Source organism: Pan paniscus, chromosome 5, assembly GCF_029289425.2.
Source record: "Pan paniscus chromosome 5, NHGRI_mPanPan1-v2.0_pri, whole genome shotgun sequence".
Lineage (NCBI taxonomy): Eukaryota > Metazoa > Chordata > Mammalia > Primates > Hominidae > Pan > Pan paniscus.
This window is the reverse complement of record NC_073254.2, coordinates 128,671,132-128,692,732: the sequence shown is the minus strand read 5'-3', so window position 1 is coordinate 128,692,732 and position 21,601 is coordinate 128,671,132. Positions and strand designations below refer to the sequence as shown.

General features: G+C 43.2%; 1 protein-coding gene across 2 annotated transcripts in view; it reads right to left on the bottom strand.

Annotated features, from left to right (window-relative positions):
* Positions 1 to 1,423: 1,423 nt before the first annotated feature.
* The window catches only part of FOXO3 (forkhead box O3), a 125,162-nt gene continuing 104,984 nt past the window's right edge, over positions 1,424 to 21,601 (bottom strand). For both annotated transcript variants that reach the window (XM_063604971.1, XM_003845944.7), the window contains one exon: positions 1,424 to 6,375. The gene's annotated coding sequence lies outside the window, so the exon portion shown is untranslated. The remainder of the gene's footprint in view (positions 6,376 to 21,601) is intronic.

Genomic DNA, 21,601 nt, shown 5'->3' with positions numbered 1-21,601 from the left:
GACTGCACCCCACCACCAACCCACAGCCGTCTACTTCCCATGTCTCAGGGTTGGGGTTGTGGGTGCTGTGGGTGTGTGTGTGCCAGTGTCTGGCAGAATGGTGGCTATGAATTCTCTGCCTGGGACCCCTATATCCCAGCTGTGGTATGGGTGACTTGGCTGATACACATCAAAGTAACATCTGCCGGCCTAAAGCTTTGCCCTCATTATTGAATAAACTGCAAAATCAAATCCCTCATATGTTTGAGATTAACTAGTCCAAACTCTTCCTCTTTTAAACAAGAAGCTGAAGCAGGAGAGTAAGCAGCTGGCCCTTTATCCCTCCAGGTGGAGTAGACAGATCACTCCTAGACCACATACTCTTACCGGGCAGGCACAGATCCTCGTTCTCCTGGTGCCCGCCCATCACAAAGGCTAGCCCACTGCCACACTGGAGATTGGCTTCGTAACTGTCGATCATTAAATGAACTTACTAGTTTTTGGTTGCATTTTTACCTGGTTGTGGAGAACTCTCTACTAAGAATCTTGTCATAACTGGTATTAGAGTCCCATCTTTAATCCTCTGGAAGACAGAATAAAAATTGGGAAGTAATCCCAAGTGAAATACCCATCCCCAGTAGGCTTTGGCATTAGGAGACGGTGAAGTTTTACCTTTGTAAGTAATTAAAACAATGGTGAAGAAAAACTTACACACCACCAATACAGAATTTATCCCAAATTCCCAACTTTAAAACCTTTCACCTCCTTGATCTGAAGTAAGAACCTATCATGTGGGACCTTAAAATAGATCCTGCTTATTCTGAATCATCTGAATAATTTTATATGGCTATTAAAATGAAAAAACACAATCCAGACTACTAAGAATAGTTTTACAACAGGTGGAGTTCCCTCTCACTTAACTGAGGAGGCCCTAAAGGTACACACAGAGGAAATGTTTACGCTGTTGCCACCAGAAGCCTGAAGTGTCATGTCTGACTTTCAGTATGCAGGTCGGGCAGGAGGGCACTGTTGCCAACCAACGTTCATGTGTTGGACTCAGGTGAGGAAGACCTCATCCAGGTCAAGCAACCGACAAGTTAAAACCTCAGACGCTCAGTGAGGGCCATCTCTAAGTCCCAACTCCCCACTTATTCAAAGCTCCCTGGGCAACATGACTCAGAACACACCAAAAGTGGCTATCAGCCACCATGAACTATGCCATAAATCTTCCTTTATTAAGTTGTCTGTTGTCTGTGGAGGTCAGAAGCGGGCCAGAGAAAACGTTTACTAGGTTCATTTAAAGATTTTGTGATAGAGTCTCTCAGCTTTGTGGCTCTCCCAGCCTGTGGGGGAATTCCACAGGAAGACCTTGAGAGAAACTGCCATTTTATTCCTAGGGTTCAAGAAAGGGGGAGGGAGAACAAAGAGACTTCTTGGAGGAAGATAAGAGTGTCACTGATGCTTTATTTACATGCGTCACCATCTCTTTTACAAACTAGATTACGGTTTTAAGTGGAATACACAAGGCAATATCTACAAACACCAAGGAAAGTTAAGTACTGCATCTCTATTTCATTTGGAAAGGGGAAGATTCCCAAATCAAACTGGTTTTGATCCTTAAGAAAGGTGGCAGAGTTAATTCATGGCAACATATGGTTAGACAAAATCCTCAGTAAGAATGCCATATGATAGTGTTCGCATTGAAAGAAGGATGAGGTGCTTCAAATCAAAGTCTGAACTGCTTGACTCTCAGGTGTTTAAATATGGCCACACACCATATTTAGTTCTAGATCATATGGGATATGAGCAAGGAATTGAAACAGATAAGACAGTTTTTACAGATACTGTATACAGATTTTTTTTTTCCATTCATGCAACTTTTTTCTTAAAAAAAGTTAAACATGTGAAGCCAAAATGCACAATACATTTTTTTAAATATTAACTAATTTTTCTGGTCCTCCTTCACATTTGTTTACATTTCCCATGTACATAATGTGCTAGGACAAGTATACAAGAGAAGACTGATTGCCAGGCAATGAGATAATTTTAGAGAAATAAGTGACCAGACACATAGTTCTTAAAAGCAGCCGCACACGTATTTCTGGAGTGTGGCAAGAGGCCTCATGACCAATCATTCATCAAAGAAAAATACAAACAGATACAACTAAACAAGAGGAAAATATTCCATTCATTTAAACTGCATAAAATGTTACCCACTTAAGATTTAGATAAAATATAATATACTCTTTTATTTGGGCATCCGCTTCAAGACCTCATTTGACAGGCATGATTCCATCAGAACTTCACTTCCTCTAGTAGTACTCTGCCTCCCCGGTCTCTGAGAGAGGCTAGCTTTTTCGTACCTCTTTACTGGTGATTGCATTTCTACCAAAAAAAAAAATTTTTTTTTTAACATTATGCCTAATCATACAATGTTCACCCAAATACAGCAAGAAAAATAAAACCAGAGTTCAGAGCTGTTAGGGTTTCCTTTTTGCTTTGAGAGAGGATGAGTAACTTTTTTTTTTTTTTGACACGGAGTTTCACTCTTGTTACCCAGGCTGGAGTGCACTGGCATGATCTTGGCTCACTGCGACCTCCGCCTCCTGGGTTCAAGCGATTCTCCTGCCTCAGCCTCCAGAGTAGCTGGGATTACAGGCATGCGCCACCATGCCAGGCTAATTTTGTATTTTTAAGAGAGACGGGGTTTCTCCATGTTGGTCAGGCTGGATAACATTTTTATTTCCCCTCGCAAGTCCTTGGCACCAACATGGAGGACTTCTTTTTGACTGCTTTATTCTTCATGGCCTTTTCCAAGAGATTCAAATGCTCCTTATTCTTTAAGTGGGGTTCACTAGGTAGAGGCAAAGTCTGTCCCCACCATCTTTAAACTGCGTACAAGTTTGGAAGCCACCTGAAATCACACCCTGAGCGGGGCATACTTGTCCTGAGTAGTAAGCCATGGTGTCCTCTCCTCAGGGTGGGGAAGCAACACACACAATGCTAAAAATTAACACCAAACACAAACACGAAGTCCGCCTTGTACTACACATGTGTGACTGATCCTCCCATTAACAGGAGTGACAAACTTCTGAATTTTTAAAATGTGTTTCAGCAATCATATTGCAGAGGAAGCAATAAAGGAAACCAAGCTCAGATTCATTCACAGTTAATGGGGTACACTGAGCCTGGCAGCCAGTTCTCATGCCAGGACAGTGAAGGCTTGTGATAAAGCTCTTTCCTAGCTTTGGTAACAGGTATCAGGTTCTGGAGCCCTGGAGAGAATAGCAGATCCCAAGAGCGCATGTCATGTTTTCAACATTAGGTACTCTTCTAATTTCTCATCAAAAAGTAGGCGGCTCCCTAGAGCAGCTTATTTAGAGGCCAAGGGTGGCCTTGGATAGTTCTCATCATAAATCAAACATTACAGCTGCCAGGCCCCTTGAGGCTAAGCATTCTGCTGATATGCTCCAGATCAGAAAATTATTGTTAGGGACCTGTGACACTCACTCAGAATGTGACATGGTGGCCAACGGCTGGCCTGTCCTGAAAGCAGGGTCTCAATATAAGGGGCAGAGGGCTCTGGCAGCACCCCTGCCCACTTCAGAACCAGGCTAGTCTCTGGGGCCCTGGCCTCTCTGCAGGTGGCTGAGGGTGAGGGTGCCGGGACCCTAGACAGGTTTCACTACCAGATTCTCGGCTGACCCTCTCCAGGGGCTGGTGGGTCTCGCAGTACTGATGCTGCACTTGACTTTACCCTGGTCTCAGCTCTCCACAACACTCTACATGTAGATGCTGTTTTAGTTACTTGAAAAAGAAAAAACAAAACAAAACAAAAAACCAAAGCATTCCCTCTTCATTCTCCTGATCTGTTTTGTGCTGCCTTGCCCTTGTACCTTCTCTGTCCCTTCCTCAGCTGTTTCAGATTAAATGATAATCTGGTTCTAGGACATTCTGTAAGACATTCTGCCTGAAATTCAACAAACGCTAGAAAATGAGAATAAATGAGATACCACGTCTGAAAAGAATTCAACATTTTAAAGTTGAAACACATTGGAGGGTTGCCTTTCTCACTCCCAAAGCAGCTCCCAGGGTCTGTAAAACTGCAAAGGCAAGTAGCTATTTTGTTAGTTACTTTGCATGTTTCTCTGAACTCAGGACAGAAGTTCTCAGGACCCTAATGCTGGAAGCACTCTGGAATTCTCCTATCCCCCCACCCTTTTACATCTCGCTCCCCACTCTAGCCCCCATGCTACTACTGCCTCTGCAATGCATCCCCACCCAGGGCAGCATCCTTTAGGAAGCTTGGAGAGGCAACCCTCCTTCACTGCTACTGGAAAAGTTCTTGCATACAGCACATTACTAAAGAATCCAGGAAGTGGCTAGCATTATTATAAAGGAATATAGTAAGCAAGTCTGGCTCACTGACAAGCAGACCATATGAATAGAATACATACTTAAAAAAATTATACATACTTTAAAAATGAAGATTATAAACATGTAGCAGTTTAGAAAAGGCAATGTGCTACAGTCTACTATAACCACAATTGCACAACAATTTACAGATTCAGTAAAAGGCAGGGTGAAATCAACAGGGCCATCGCTCAAACATGGCAACCCAAGGGAGGCAGGAGACGTGTGACAATACCAAATGGAACTCTCATTATGCTAGGAGCTGTGATCACCACCAATATCACCCCCAGAGGAGTTATGAAGCCAAGGCGCACAAGGGGGCCCCTGGTGGCCGGTGGTGTGTGCAGGGGGTTGGGTGGCACGTCTGTGTTGGTGCCCACTGTCACGGTGCAAGCATCAGCAAGAACTCAAGCAGGGAAGTCTGTGCTGAAATACTAGCCTGTATTCCTAAGGCCCATGCATAAGGTTCCATTTTTGTACTGTACATGATAAAATATATTTATACATTTATATGCCTAATGCTTTTTATGCAAAGAAAAGAGTCTTCATATATCACTTTGGAGAAGTATGCATATGCTGTGCTAATCAGAGCATCGTTATACCAATTTCATATGTACCAAAGGTGGTCCCAACTATTCCGTCTACCAAAGAAGGTAACGAATATAATCACACTTTCCAGGTTAAACAGAAAGCACCTATACAGCACCATAACTTTTTGAAAACACAACAAAATGAAATCCATAGAAGCAGAAAAAAAAGTTAAAACTGCCCTATTTTGTACTTCCATTGAGTCACTTGTACAATTACAACCTAAGCTTATATTTAAAAAATCAGTTTGTATGCTATTGCCTCTCACTCATACACTTCTAGCAGATCAGATTATATAGCAAGGCTGAAAATAATCAAGGATGTGTATTTAGGAAAACAGTGAAGTTAGAACTGCCTCAGCATTGACTTGGGTTTTTACTCTTCGCACATTTCTCACTGCAAGCTTAATGCTCACCTGTAAGTTCATTTGTTCTGCAAAGCAAAACAGCATTTTTTTGTTTTTTTTTTTTCCTTTTCTTTCTCCTTAAAACTAAACCCTTTAGTGACATTTGGCAATGAGTGGAGAGCTGAGCTGATTTCTTTCCTGAAAATATCAATATTCTAGTTTCTAACCAGCAGACCAACACTGTTCACATTAGCTGAGGACACTGACAGGAGATCACAGGCCCTACTGATCTGGCACCTGTAGACCTGGTGCTGGGGTCCCGTCCACAGATCACCCTGACTCAGAACTGGAAACACACTGGGCCGGACGCTGTGCTCCACTCGTTTTGCCTATGCATGGTTCTGTCCTGGACGGGTGCGCATAGCAAACAATTGTGCCATTGTTCAGTTTTTAGAAAAGGATAATTTTCTACCAAACAAAAGAAGAAAGAAAATCCCCCTTTAGTTTATGTAATTTGTTAGTTTATGGAGTTCCATGCGCTCAAAAGCTTGTGATGCTCGAACCCGGAATGGTAACTGGTACAACATTTTCTTTCTGTTTTTAAATTTGCTAGGGGAAGGACGGTTAACATTTTAACAGAAAAATACCGCAAGTTAATGCATGTGAAAAACTCAGAAAGTCAAAGGAAAACAAACACAAGAACAACACTTAAAACATCCCATAAACCATCGCAATATTAAAACACCACAGAATGGCCGACGGGGGCTCACGGTGTGCTCTGAACGAGGGTGGGTGGTGCTGAGGGGTGCTGTCCTCCACTGGCAGGCGGCTCACCACCCTGTACAAGGAAGATTTTGCATACTTTTTAGAGTTCTGTTCCAAGGGTAAGTGCTTCACCCAGGGTAAGGGGCCATTAACAGTCTCTGCTGGGTTAGGAAAATGGCGTGGGATTCACAAAGGTGTTAAGCTGTAAACGGTATCACTGTCCACTTGCTGAGAGCAGATTTGGCAAAGGGTTTTCTCTGTAGGTCTTGTGTCAGTTTGAGGGTCTAAAGGAGGAGAAAAGAAAACCAGAGATCATTAAGGGCACTGCAACAGCAATAGTGGGCACCTGAGGGCCACCTGTCAAGGCCTTCCATCTCCCTCACCCACCTCAGAGCCCAGGGCTAGCACAGCAAAGCTGCTCTGCTACACCAGTTTCAAAGGTCTGAAATCCTAAGGACAAAGCACAAAGATTACTTACCTTATTTGTCATGTTGTCCTTATTACAAAATGCTCTGAAGTTGAAAAGCCCAAAGGGAATGGGATCATTCACTTTGGGAGATAAAGAAAGCCATATTAGGGGTGTTTTAGTGGGTCCTTTTTAGTTAGATATTCAAGGTGCAGATAAGATTCTGTTCTAGACTTCTGGACTGAGGGATTTCCTAGGACATGGGACTTTCCATGCTAAAACAAGGAGAGCCGCTCATCCTAAGTAGATGAGTTATACTTTTCTGGTTCTTCCCTACTGACTATGTGGACTAACTGAATTGCTTACCACCCCTTTCCACGAATACCCCAACACCAGTGGAGATGAAATGGCCACTTTCTATAAAGGCCTTAATAAGTCTGCAGTGCTGGGTGTGGGTAATCTTGACTCCCCTATTCCCCACCATAAAAAGAGAAGTAATTACTAAGCGGGCCATCTTAAGAATTTAAGAAATGGGCCGGGCGCAGTGGCTCACGCCTGTAATCCCAGCACTTTCGGAGGCTGAGGAGGGCGGATCACGAGGTCAGGAGATCAAGACCATCCTGGCTAACACGGTGAAACCCCGTCTCTACTAAAAATACAAAAAATTAGCCGGGCGCGGTGGCGGGCACCTGTAGTCCCAGCTACTCGGGAGGCTGAGGCAGGAGAATGGCGTGAACCCGAGAGGCAGAGCTTGCAGTGAGCCAAGATCGCACCACTGCACTCCAGCCTGGGCGACAGCGAGACTCTGTCTCAAAAAAAAAAAAAAAAAAAAAAGAATTTAAGAAATGGGGTCTTGCTATGTTGCCCAGGCTGGACTTGAACTCCTGGGCTCAAGAGATCCTTCTGTCTCAGCCTCCTGAGTAGCTAGGACTACAGGCACGCCAATGCACCTGGCTTAGGAATTTGATTTTTGTATTACAAATTTGGAGAAAAAAAATTACATAACACATATATATATATGGACAAGAAATGCCCCATAAAACACCCCATTAACAATCAACAACATTATTATTATTCTGCCTCCAATTATTATTTTGTCTTCAGTGGAAAGGCACAAAAAAGGTGCTCTTAGAGCATCTGAATTTATACAAGTCTTATCAGATGTCATGTGACCACTGGGCCCAGAAAAGTTAAGGGATAAAAAAAAAAAAAAAAAAGTATATTCATAGAGCTGTCTTAATAGCAAAAGGACGTGACATGACAGACCTCCAGACATAAGATTCTTTGTTTATGGAGATAGTGTTGGCAGTTATGGTAGTAAAGAAACGGCTCTAGGCCAAGAAATGGATAGAAAAGTGGTAGTGAAACAACATGAACTCGTGCTTTTCTCTCCAGACAAGGTAAATAAGTAATGAAAAAAGCATCAATAAACTCACACACAAAATCACATTATATACATCTGCTTCTCCCACCTTTAGAGGTTGTACCGTAGGGTCATCAGGAATTCTGATGAGTGTACTGTAACTTCAATCTCTTCTGTGACTCTGCACTTGCTGGCAATCTTACCTTTCACTCTCAATGTTTGCAAACACAGCAGGACTTAGTATTTACAATGTTACATGCCCACGGTCATATTTACTTATCCTTGTTAAAGCTCCAAATTGAAGAATTTAGGTTGTTTTACTGGAGGCAGGGACAATAAAGTATAAAAAGAAGCCCCTTTCTTCTTCCTGTCTATCCCTAGGTTTTAGTTTCCCTGGCTGATGGTTTTTTGGGGCATTCTTTGCTTTGTAAAGCTACTAGATAATATTATCTTGGACTATAAAATAATGGCTTGTTGATTCTAGAGGGAGTAAAAGCTAAAGTAAATACTAGATCTCAGCATCTGTGAAGACTGTAGCTTGCTAAAGTCAGTGCTATTCTAACTACTCTACCTTGCCCCGCAAAGTATGAATGATTAGATAGCGTTTCACAGGCACAGTCCTCTGGAAGAGGATTTGGTTTTTTCCCCTCACAATAACACTTAATAAACCACCATCCAACATCACTATGTGATCAGTCATCAGGGGACTCCCATCCCCAAGTCCCCATCCTGACTTACTGTAAGCGCCGAGGGAGAAGCTGTAAAGTACTACCTAATTCAGATCTCTCTCCAGTTCCCTTGGGTATTAATTATGCAGCCACAGAAGCCAGTGCATAATGGGAAGGTGACACACTTCATTCCCCAAGTACAGAGACAGGGAGTGTGGCTTGCTCCAATGTGGGCTGGGCCAATACAGCAGGAAAGAGGACAGAGGACACCCATGAGCCCCTAACAGAGCACAATTTTGAGCAGAACAGGCCATCACCCCAAAGCCAGGAGTAGGAGGCCCATGTGGGACAGTCTAAAGCACCAACCAACCACAGTCCCCAGGCTTAATATCCATTCCTTCATCAAAAGGCCCCAATCTTCAGAGAACTCCATTATTAAAAAGGAGATGTGTGAATCACCACTTTCCCTTTCTGCAGATTGGGGTTGGGGTCACCTGTGAAGCCATGTTCTACAGCTTCCGCTGAGGTCCCCCAAGCAATGCCCTCCCAGGGAGGCCTGCTCAGGAAACCACCTTGGTGCTTATAGGCTGAATTGGTAGAGGATTTGGCCCAGGTATAGAGGCAACTCTTGCAGAGGACAAATTTAATACAGAAACTCCCACTCCAGAGAACAGAAAGGCCTTTGGTTTCCTCTGTGACAGAAGGAAAACAGATTGTAAAACACTGAAAATATAGAAGATAAATGTTGAACAGAAATACAATTAACCTTCTCAGAGGAACACCAGAATCACCATTTGCAATGAAAACTGGGGTAATAAAAATAATCAAAAGGAAAGCAGCAGCTCATCTGTCTTAGATTTTTAATGGCTCTTCTGTGGCTCAATGTTTGTACATGCTTATCTGATTCAATCAAGGACAGAAAGAGTAGAGGGAGCATATTAAGTGATGAAACCCAGCTACTGAGCTGGGAAAGTCAATGATACTTAGCTTGGGTACAAGTTTCATGGGTTTTAAGAAAGCTCATGTCATTCTTAAATAGTTTAAAGTATGACATTTTAGTTATAAGGTTATTTAGTTAACCGTGAGATTTATGTGTATGTGTCGATGTTCTTCTAGTTTAAAAACACATCGGATTAAGGGGCCAGGCATGGTGGCTCATGCCTGTAGTCTCAGCACTTTGGGAGGCTGAGGGGGGCGGCCCCTTGAGCCCAGGAGTTGGAGACCACCCTGGGCAACATGGCAAAACCCCGTCCCTACCAAAAATACAAAAACTAGTCTCATAACCCGGTCTCAAAATAAATAAATAAAATTTTAAAATGCTGTAAGAAAACACATCAGATTAAGCAAAACTTTTGAAAAGAAAATGAAGCTACAGCTGACGGAATTGTAGTTTACTCTGCAAGTACTAGGCAATATGCCAATTAACAATAAATACAAAGATGCTGTTCTGTCCCATCAGTGACTTTCATTAATAAGGGAAGACGCCCTCTCTCCCCTCCCTGCCCAATAAACAAGTTTGAAATCAATTGCTGATACAAAGAAAATGAAATGGGGAGACCAAATAAATGATGAGGTCCATTCTAAAAATATCTACGGATGCTGTCATCTGGTCTCTGGTGAGAGCAAGTCCCTCTATAATCTTGGCATCTGTAGGGAAGACAAGTTTCTGCCTAATTATCACCATAAATCACATGATACTCTAAGAAAGGGAAATGCCTCCAAAAACTACACAAAACATAACAACCCCAATCAACTTTAATCTGGGAATAAAACATAAATGTTCCTACTGCTGTCCTCCCACAACTTAATCCACTGTGAAACATTTTTCAGTAGTGTTTTTATCTTCTTGGCAGAGAAGAACAGAACAGGACCCTAATACTAAATAGGACATGGAAGGAAAAAGAGATCATAAGTTGAAACCTTCACATTCACAAATCCATGAAGGTTATCAACTGTTTTCCTAGTTAGACAGAACTAGATGATTTGAGGAAGTTTGCCCCACAAGCAAAAATAAAGTGAAACACCACTTTCCTCACTCTTTAAAAAGAAAGATAATTTTAGCCAAACTTTCAACCCCTAGAGCAAGCTGGGGACTAAATATGGAACACTTAGGAGAGATAAGGAATTGATATTCATGCAATCTGACAAGGAAGTCTCACATGGACTCCAGGAAGACAGGGGTGGGTTTCAGAGTTTGAATATTTCCATTCAAACACTCAAAGAAATGTCTGCCTGACGCCATCTCTGCTTCATTCCCAAAAGGACTTAAGGGACATGCAATCCACATGAGCCACAGTCATCTGCCAGCATCCACTAAGGCTTGTGTAGCTGGTGTCACCCCAGGAAAACAATGCTTTTGCAGGTTTTGGGTTAGGCAGCCCCATCTAATTTTGGAGCACCAAAATGGCACAGTTCCCTTGGAGTACATCTTCCAGGGAAAACTTATACAGCTCAGGAAAACATGCTAATGCATACCACACTTTGGCTGAATTTGGTCATTTTTCAATATCTTCTAGATTGAAATGGGTGATGAAAAAGAGTCAGAGAGGTTCATGGGAACCAGCCTGATGGTCACTGACGGCAGGGGCCTGGCCGATGAGAATCTAGCCCTCTGCCTGCGATGCACGCCAAACAGAGACATCTTCCGTGCCTGCCAGAGAGGAAGATTTAGGAGGTGCAGCTCTGTTAAAATCCATTTTGGCAAAGGCTGTCAAGTTGCCATTTTAGGCACTGAACAGTCTATGAGGGAAACAACAAGTATAGAAGTTTAAGCCAGGATGGCAGCAAGGTTTGTATTCAGTTGAGGAGCCTCCCTAAAGGAAAGTCAAATTTCCAGGAAACCCACCTCACTGACTCTGGTAATTTCTAACAGGCAAGGAAAGCACCTGTGGAGAAAGTGAGGATGTTACAGGGAAGCTTAGAATAAGCTTTTCATGGCAAAGAAGACACTCAGGATGTTACTAGAAAGGTACTCAACTACACACATTATTAACAAAACCCCTCCATTTGTGTAAAACACAAGCTTGACTTGTGTAAAGGCTGCCTTGCACTGCCTCCCAGTAATTCCTGGGTTTGGTCAAGGCAGCAGGTGAACCAGTCTGGGAAGGCTGGTGACAAGGTCCTCCAGAGTCTTCGCCTCCAGGACACCTCAGAGCCTGGACCTGGAGTGGACTGCCCTTCCAGCCAGCCTTTGTGCTGTGCTGATAAAACCCAAGGGAGACACAGGGAGAGAGGTAGCCATCCTCGTACTTCATAGCTGAGGGACAAAGGGGCTGGGGGCCACCTGCTGGGAGGCACCAGCTTTTCTGTTGCTTAAATTTAGCGATTATTAATGGCTAAAATAAGTTTAAGAATGCCCTATCTTAAACTATCTGATCTATCCCTATCAGAGATAGGGACAGATAAATCCCTATCTCTGACTTTATGTTGAGGCAGGGATTATGTTAACCAATATTTTTCACATATCCAGAGTCGACTATGAATACTAATGTGGCAGAAATATGATAGGTATTGATTTACTGTCAATAGCAAAGTTGCAGAGATTTAGTATTTTCTTAAGATTCTCAGATTTGCAAACCACGTATAATAGTACGTACACTTTTAGATTATGTTCTTTTTAAAGGCCCAGTTTTTAGGCAAAAAGCCTTTAAAGGGTGTCTGGATCCTCTCTGAATTCATGGTTATTTAACTTTATTATAATATCCAAAACCCTTAGCTGGTAAAGGCCTGTGGGATCAAGTTCCACTGTCCTCATCCATGCTTTAAGGCCCACTACAGCTTCTGGGAACAAACCCTCCACTTGTCCGATGGGTCAGGTTCAAAGACACTTTGCCTGGACGGCTCTTCTTACCACCCAGCAAATCACCTACATGTTCAGATGGCTCCTGCAGCCCCACCTTCCCTACGCTATCCTTGACTCAATTCTTAAGTCACTCACCTAGTATCTAATCATAATGTGCCTGAAATGGCAACTTTTTCAGGGACTTTGAGCTCCCAACATGTTGAACTCCTTGAAAGCTAAGCAAAGTCTTCAAATCAAATCAAACACTTATGGAGCACCTACTACTTTAAGAGCACTGTCTGGTATGTTCCCTCATGCAGCACATATTCCAGTGAAAGAAACACAGTTTTCTTGATGTCCCAAGGAACCTGGTAAGTTGAAAGTACTAAATGGATGCACTATAAATGTTGGCTGAATCAATGAAAGAACCATCCTCCTGGAAGAACCCTCTCTTCCTCTTTGCCAACTCAAACACTCAGCATCCTTTCATTGCAACTGCTTCCATGACCTACTCATATTTGCCAAGAGTTAGTCTGAGTCCAGGCAGAACCTACTGCCTGGTGGGATATGACCTAGGATTTGTAGTACTTTATGTGAAAAGGATGGTTCCCAATCATTAAATTTCTAAAACTCCTATTTCTTACAGATGAAATCAATACAAGGCACGATTTTAACATTCAACTAATTCTCAAGTATTTAATAAAAAGTTTATCTTCTCCTATCCTTTCTGTACATCCCACCATAGATATCCTTATCACCAGCCCCCAAATTAAGAGTCTTGCTACTCTAAGTTTCAAGCTGCTGTCAATAAAGTGATTCACCTTTTAAAAACAATAGGGAATTGTAGTACAGGAGGAAATGTTCAGTCATCAAACATGACCTGCATATCACAATGTTTATGTTTGCTGGGTGTGACCCTATCCTGTATGACTCTTCACTGCATTTACTGGGGTGTGTGTATGTGGGGGGCGGGGCAGGGATGAATGATAGGAGTGTGCAGGCTGGGATGCCCTAGATCCCTGGAGGGTGGGTGGAAGTGCAGGTGTAATTGCCAGTCCATCTCAGGGTTTAGCTACCAAATACTGAAGGGAGGATCTCTAAAGTGCTCTTTTCCTGCTTTAGATACACAGGATTTTGAGAGACAATCTAATTTTTCCAAGTGATTCTGAAACTGAAAACACAGAATCAGCTAGTTGAGTTCTACAAATAGTCCAAACCACCTGTAAGGTATGACCAGGACAGACAGGTGACACAGATGGTGGCCATGTAACAACCATCACACCAGTGCCACAGAGGAACTGAGAGGAACTCCAGGGTGGCTCCACGACTGAGGGAGACAAAGGAGTGCCCTGGCCAGGTGTGCAGATTCCGGTAGTGAGGGGAATCTGCGTGTGTGGCCCCGGTGGCCCTCTTCTTACAGCTTGGCCTGCACCTGCACCTTGGTGTAAGTGCCGGCTGGGGCTGCCTCCCATGGGGCACCCCACCCCAGCCAGCAGGGCAGTCTGAGTAGAACCTGACGAGTGGGGCAGGGAGTGCTTTGGCTTTTGTTACTCGGTGGGCAGGCAGCATTTTCAGGTAAACATTAGGGCCACCTTCCAACAGGTCTATCAGTCAAGACACTTTCTGATTACTTATAACTACGTTGGGCGGTATTGCTGTCTGATCTTTTTTGAACATACAAATGACCAATGAAAGCCCCAATTAATTACAGTGGCATATACAGAAATGAAGGCCTACTGGAAATTAACTGAAAATTTCGACCTCAGAACTCTTGGACTTCTACCTCTGGCCTTCTCTTCTTAGTCACTGATTTCCCCTGAAGAATCAAGTCAAACACTCCACACAAACAGAAACACATTTAAAACAAAAGGAAACAAAAAAATCCCACAACCTTATCGCTCAGACTTCTTTCATCAGAGACAAAGCAGGAAAAGAAGAGGGAAGGGAGACGGAGAGAAAGAAGAAGAAAGAGGACGAGAGAGGAAGAGACAGGGAGAGGGAGAGGGAGGGAGAGAGAGGAGACGTACTGACATCCAAACCTTCAATCAAACCAAGACTGTCAATTACAGTTTTAGCCTTCAGAAACACTGGAATTACCCTCTGAGACTTCGTGACTAAGTGATCCTATTCTTTAATAAACGAATGCCATGGATTTTAGCAAAAAATAGGTTATTAAAAAACAAAGCCGACCTAAAATTACAAACTAAGGTCCACATCTATTACTGAGCAGGAAAGACACAAAAGACCTGCATCCCAGTGTCCAGTGGCTCTACAGGGCGATGTATTTTAGTCCCTGGCCTGGCTGCTGCTTATTTAGAAGCGCTTAGAGAAGAACAGCCTATTTTTTTTCTGGGTTTTCACTCAACTTAGAATTCGAAGAGATGTTAAGCGTACAGTGACTGTCTTTTCTGAACCTCAAATTGTATCACGGTAACTAATAAGCGATAAACCACCAGCTCTGGGGAGACCCAAGGCCAGACTACTGCCAACACCATGCTATCATGTGCCAGTCTTTCTGCTCCAAGACAGCCCTAAGAGGGACTGCAATGGCTCTTTATCTCTCTGAGTGGCTTGGGATGACCGGCATTGGGAAGACAAAGATGGCATTGCCAGGTTCCTCCCAACAGCAGGAGAGGCTCAGGCTTGAGGCTCTAAGGCAGCTGAAAAGAGCAGGGTGGGGCATCTCCTTCAGCAGGCCTTGCTGCTAGCCCCTGTGGACACCGATGGGTACCCATGCTAAGCAGAGCTGAAGCCAGACAGCTGGGACTTCTCAGGCGATCCTTTAAAGATGCTAATGGAGCACTTTGGATACCACATACAGCTCTCCTCAACACCATTTGTAGCATTAGTTTCGTTTAACAGCCCCTTTAATGAGTACCCCCAAACTGGTAGGCAGAACTTCTAAGGGACACTGACTCTGGAAATAAAAGTTCTCACACCAACAGGTAATTGTGATCCCTTTTTAATGAAAAACCCAGTGGAATCTAGTTCACTGAGGAAAACAGTCACTCTTTCTGCCCATAGTTTAAGACTGGCGTGGCTGCTTCTGGCTTCCACTATTAACCTCTGGAGCTGTTTTAAATCACAATAAACATTAAATAACATGTTTAAAAAGGTGCCAAAAGACGTTAGCCCATATCAGAGGTAGTCCTTCTAGGAGCTCTGTGAGGCAAGTTTTAATTTTAACCTCATTTTATAAATAAGCAAACTGAAACTGAGAGATGAGGGACTTGACTGCAGGACACACAGCCATGAAAAAGGCAGCCTTCTGCTGCAAGTCCCACAGCTCCTCTGCCATCCCACAGGATCTCACTTAACTTGGAGTGGGCTGCAGGGGAGGCTTTTTTAATCCACAGCTCCCTCAGAGCTGAGCCCCAGGGACAGTGTGCTGAAGTGGGCGGCTCATGTCCAACCGTGATGAACTCACCAGCTCTAGAAATCAAACATAAAGTGCTCTGCACAGCTTTTAAAAGAAACCAGCATCTGGATTCAGCCTGAACTCTGACCTGTTAGTATGGAGCTCCTCAAGTCTTAGGGTCTGTGTTTTTGTGGAATAGACCATGTGATAATGGAACAGAACCCCTGAATGCAGGGTTGTCCCAGAAAACCAGGCACATCAGGCTGCCACACCACATGCACCTCTGCTCCAACCTTGTGAGGAAGGCAGTCTTTGGCTCTACGACAAACTGTCATCGCCACTGCCACCACTTTCCCCACTAGGCCATGCATTCTTTAAGGGAGGGACCCTTTTTACCCACTTCTATCCCCTGTGCCCAGCAGGTACTCAACAGATGAACTGTGCTTAATGATTTCAGGCCTTTCTTGAGCACTTCTACCAACACGGGCCTACCACTTTGCCGGGCAGCTAGCCCATGCATCGATATGGCTGAGAAACACTAGATATATGACAAGGTCATACAAAAAAACTCAGCAAGAAAGGGAGGAGAAGGGCAAAGAAGCCCTGTCTCCAAGGGGGTGCTGACTCCTTTCAGCAAAACTCTAGGACAGCATTTCTTAAGGGGGTTCCTTAGAACACTGGTGCTATGGTTTCTTGAAGAAAAAGGATTTGATTCAAGATATCAAACACATTTAGGAAACACTGCATAACATATCCTACCCTAAAAGGTTCATAATGTGTATTAACCTTTAAGGCTCTGAGAAGTTCTCTTGGAAATAATGCAATTTCTCTTTGTTTAACATGGTATTTCTTAAACTTATTTGACCACAGAATCCATTTTCCATTTCACTATCTTGACGATCTATGACTATCTTGAGGATCCAGTATTCCGAGAAACATTTTGAGAAACATTGACTTACAGGACCTCTAAACACTAATTTGCAAAACACATTTTAAATTCATTTTAGTTTCTGAAACTTTAAACTTCAAAACAATTTGGAGGATTGGGGAAAGCAATACTTTGAAATTCAATGAACACATCAACAAAACCAGGGTGAAGCAGGTGGTGTCTCCTGCAAGGTGGAGAATCTCCATCTTCGGATGAAAGTCCAGTAAATATGTGTCTCCAAGTCAGGGAAGAGAAAGCAGTCCGCAAACATTCTCCCACTTGGCCCAAGGCCAAGGAGGACCTCTAGGAGGCAATCTCTCCAGCAATGGCAAAGCGGATCCCAGAAAGCCCCCTTCTCCCATCTCCATATAGAAAGGTAAGCCTGTGAGAAGCACAGGTGGCCCCTGGGGGAAGACTCTACTGATAGAAAATGTTGTTTACAAGATGCTGCTGAGGATTATGAACACTCTAAGTTGTAAATAGTAATTCTGGTGATTTTCACCCTGTTTATGTTCTACATGAGCTCTCTGGACAGAAGAGACCTTTCAGAAAGCTGTTTATAAATGCAACTGCTTGAAGGAGGAGCCACTCAGGCTCTGTCTCCATGCTTAGCAGGCTGGCCAGAGGTGAAAACAGGTGCATTTTATAAAACCAACAGGCCCAGGAAGAGCAGCCTTCATGCTAAATGTCACTGCTTTCCAGGAAAAACAGCGTATGTAGCCAGTGTACCAGCCTCTGCAAAGAAAACCCCTTTTTATGGCCATATCAATTTTCTCTTGCGCTCATCGACACTAAAAAGATCCCAACATTCTCTCCCTGAATGACAGTTCAGACTTTCGGCTTTTTTTAAAAGGTAAGAATAAAGATCCCTGAAGATGCAGAATTCTTCAGGCTAGCATACTATAACCAAAGACTATAGTCATAGGTACAAATAGCAGAATATATTCTCCAGGTAATTCATAACAGATTCATATTTATCAGACGTTACATTCCCTAAAACAGAAATATCTACATCAATAAAAAACATGATACAGTCTATATTACCTGTATTTGGTTAGAATTAGTCCTATCCCCAACATAAATTTTAAAGACATACTAGAATCACAGCATTCAAACATCAAACAAGCATCAAAGATTTACTCCTTTTGGGAAGTAGCCTACACGTAAATTCCAAATGGCTTCCAATACTGCAGCCTGCTGATGCCACACTAGTACACCACTATTTCTTTCTAGCTCTGTATTATAACATAGACTTCACCAGGTCCATTTCACAGACAAAATGTTAGGGTTCAAGTTTATTTATTTATTTATTTTTTTTATTTTTTGAGACGGAGTCTTGCTCTGTCACCCAGGCTGCAGTGCAGTGGCACAGTCTCGGCTCACTGCAAGCTCCGCCTCCCGGGTTCACGCCATTCTCCTGCCTCAGCCTCTCCGAGTAGCTGGGACTACAGGCGCCCGCCACCACGCCCGGCTAATTTTTTTGTATTTTTAGTAGAGACGGGGTTTCACCGTCTCGATCTCCTGACCTCATGATCCATCCGTCTCGGCCTCCCAAAGTGCTGGGATTACAAGCGTGAGCCACCGCGCCCGGCCTTCAAGTTTAAAATTATACATACTATGCACCTTTAAAACTTGATGAGGCTGTCTTCTTTTGACAAATGAGAAACCTAATATTCTATAAGATTGAGTGATGTGGCAGAGACAAGAAGTGAACCACCCCTCCCTGCTCCATCTGGGCTTTTGCTGGTGGATGCTTCCCAGTCTTTATGTAAAGTACTTTAAACTAAATATTGGGCTGCTCCCTAATGGTGTCTCCAAACGTCAAAAGATGAAGATGAATGAAAGTTTGTGAATGCAGGCATCTTTGATATCAAATTAAGGTGAGACTGAAGCTGGTTTCCCTCAGAGAGGACACATGTCGAACTCAAGAAGGCTGACCGGAAGCTCGAGCTTGCAGCACCACACCAGCTCATGGGCCATCTCTGCCACCAACTGTAAGCACATGCACCAAGCTTTATGAATACCTGAGAGAACACAGTGCCCTTCACGACCCAGCAGCCAACCCTCCAAAAAAGTATGGCTATTTTTTCTTTTCCAGATAGACCTAAGGGTCAAAGAATTCTACACGCGGTCTAAAATGAATGACATGTGTGCAACACCCAGCCCGCTAGAGAAGCATCTTGCTGCAGCTCCCCAGCAAGACTGCCTGTCAACTGAGCAGACCGCTCCATTAACACAAGAAGGCTCAGATTCAGCATCACATGACCTTCTTCTGTGAGCAAGCCAGGAATTCAGTCTGGAGAAACACTAAGAAGTTAAACCAAGAAAGTTATTAGAGAGCAACTCTTGGGAAGCTGGGACAGTTAATTTGAGAGAAGTGGGGTGTCAGAGTCTGACCTCAGCCTCGTTCTGTGAATTTAGGAGAGTCTTCAATGAAGTGACAGTCACAGTTAAGTTTTAAAGTAAAAAATACACTTCAGGTTGCATGTGCTCCTGGCTGCTGAAAGAACAATGGATTCTAAGCAAAAATGGAAATCCTAAACCAGAAACTAGATCCCCTCACAGCCCCCACTGTCCTTTGGATGGTTCTTTAAATGCTCTGTGGTCATACTGAGCTAGTCTACTTTCAGGAAAATTTGGTGACTTTTCATTTTTAGCTGAAGAAGTATCTTCTCAAAACAACCTCCCCCAAAATATTCTGAGGCGAAGATGACCCTAAGGCTTCATTAGGATATAACAATGAAATGCATTATCCTCAATGCAGTCATTTATTATCATCATCAAAATCAGAGTTCACCAGATAAACTTTAAAAATCTAAGTATTTAAATCTCCCTTAATTTTCTGTACAATCCTCTAGAATTACACATATACGAGAAAGATCTGCTGTTCAACCAAAAGGGAAACCAACACTTGAAAAATCAGACAAAAACTGATACTACATTTTCTTCTGAACACATTTTTTCCAACGAACTAGAAAGTGGCCTCCTTACAATTACACTCAAATTAAAACTTACTTGTGTCTTTAAAAGCCTATTTTTAAAGGAAGACAAACCATTTATTCTTTTAAAAGCCAAACACCTACATTTCTAAAGACAAATCTTCCATATTCTTCTCCTTAAAGGAAGACAAACTAGTCTTCTAAAGGCCAAATATCTACATTTCTGAAGTCAAATCTCCACTAGCCCAAGTTCTGGTATGGCACTGAGCTGGCTGGCATGGAAGTACTACCACCCTACTTAGCTTCCATTACAGTCTTTTCACCATCTCAAGGGCTATTAAATGACTGAAATCAGATATCTGAGTTCCATTAGGGGTCTCTTACGCCTGAGAAAGTTGAGAGGCTTTAGCATCACAACACTCTTAACATTCCCCTTTCTGCAACCACCCGTGAGCTGGAATGAGCTCACCATAGGAGACCCTTGTTAAGTCCTTCATCATGGCAGAGGGTTAAACAAGGCTCAAGTTTTTACAGCTTTGAATTCCCTTGCTTTTTACACCACTTAAAGCAGCCTGTAAGTAGCTTGCTGAGACTAAAACAAAACAAAGCAAAAGGGCTGGGGCACGGAACAGAACCTGTTAACATCGGGGTGGCTAGGGGTGCAAACCTGTTGGTAGAAGATCCCAGTGTTCATCTTACTTCTTGAGGAGGAGAGTTTTTAGGGAAAGCTTGTCTATCATCTGCTACTTTGACTCCAGTTCAGGGCACTTCCCTCCCCTCCCCGCTTTTTTTCTAACCAGCTAGAGAGAATAAGGAAGAACTACTATGGGGGTTCAAGCCATTTAAGAAATGAATCTAGGCCGGGCACGGTGGCTCACGCCTGTAATCCCAGCACTTTGGGAGGCTGAGGCGGGCGGATCACAAGGTCAGGAGATCGAGACCATCCTGGTGAACACAGTGAAACCCCATCTCTACTAAAAATTAAAAAAAAAAAAAAAATTAGCCGGGCGTGGTGGCAGGCGCCTGTAGTCCCAGCTACTCAGGAGGCTGAGGCAGGAGAATGGCGTGAACCCGGAAGGTGGAGCTTGCAGTGAGGCGAGATCGCGCCACTGTACTCCAGCCTGGGAGACAGAGCAAGACTCCATCTCAAAAAAAAAAGAAAAAGAAAAAGGAAAAAAAAAGAAATCAATCTAGCTCTGTAACCTTGGGCAAACTACTTAACCTCTCTGGGCTATCTGCTTGCCCATTTGTCAGTATACCTAGTTGCATGGTACATATTTCAGCCTACTGCAGTTTCACATGCTTTAGTGCATTTGATTCTTGTAATAACCCTGTGAAGTAATGGGGGCTATTATCCTCATTTTATAAAACTGGAAGTTGAGACTCAGAGACCTAAGACACAACCATAGTGGTAGCAAGAAAGTGGTAGAAGTGGGCCTGAACCTAAATTCCTGATTTCAATCAAATGCTTTTTCTTACCACATCACACTGCCTGATCTTTGTGGTTCTGAGAACATTAAAATGCCACAATTGAAAAAATCTCCATCACCATTCACAATCTGTGTCACTCTATGTTTGGAAACTGCTGATATCATTTATAGTTTGGGGAACAAGCAGAAGCACACGAGTAAGTACTCCCTCATACAAACACCTGTGTTTTCAAATTAATTTTTTGGTTTTTTTTTTTTTCCTAAGAGATAGGTTCTTGCTCTACCGCCCAGGATGGAGTGCAGTGGCACAATCATGACTCACTGCAGCCTCAAACTCCTGGGCTCAAGGGATTCTCCTGAGAAGCAGGGGCTACAGGTATGTGTCACCACACCCAGCTAATTTTTTAAGTTTTCTGTAGAGACAGAGTCTTGCTATGTTGCCCATGCTGGTCTCTGACTCCTAGCCTCAAGCAATTCCTGCTTCAGTCTCCCATAGTTGTGGGATTATAGGCGTGAGACACTGTGCCTGGCCTCTTTTTTAAAGGTTTAGCTCTTGAGTGCTAGCTAATAAAGATGCTTAGTACTAAGATAAAGAATAATTAACAGATTTTGCTTCTGTTAGAAATATTCATATATG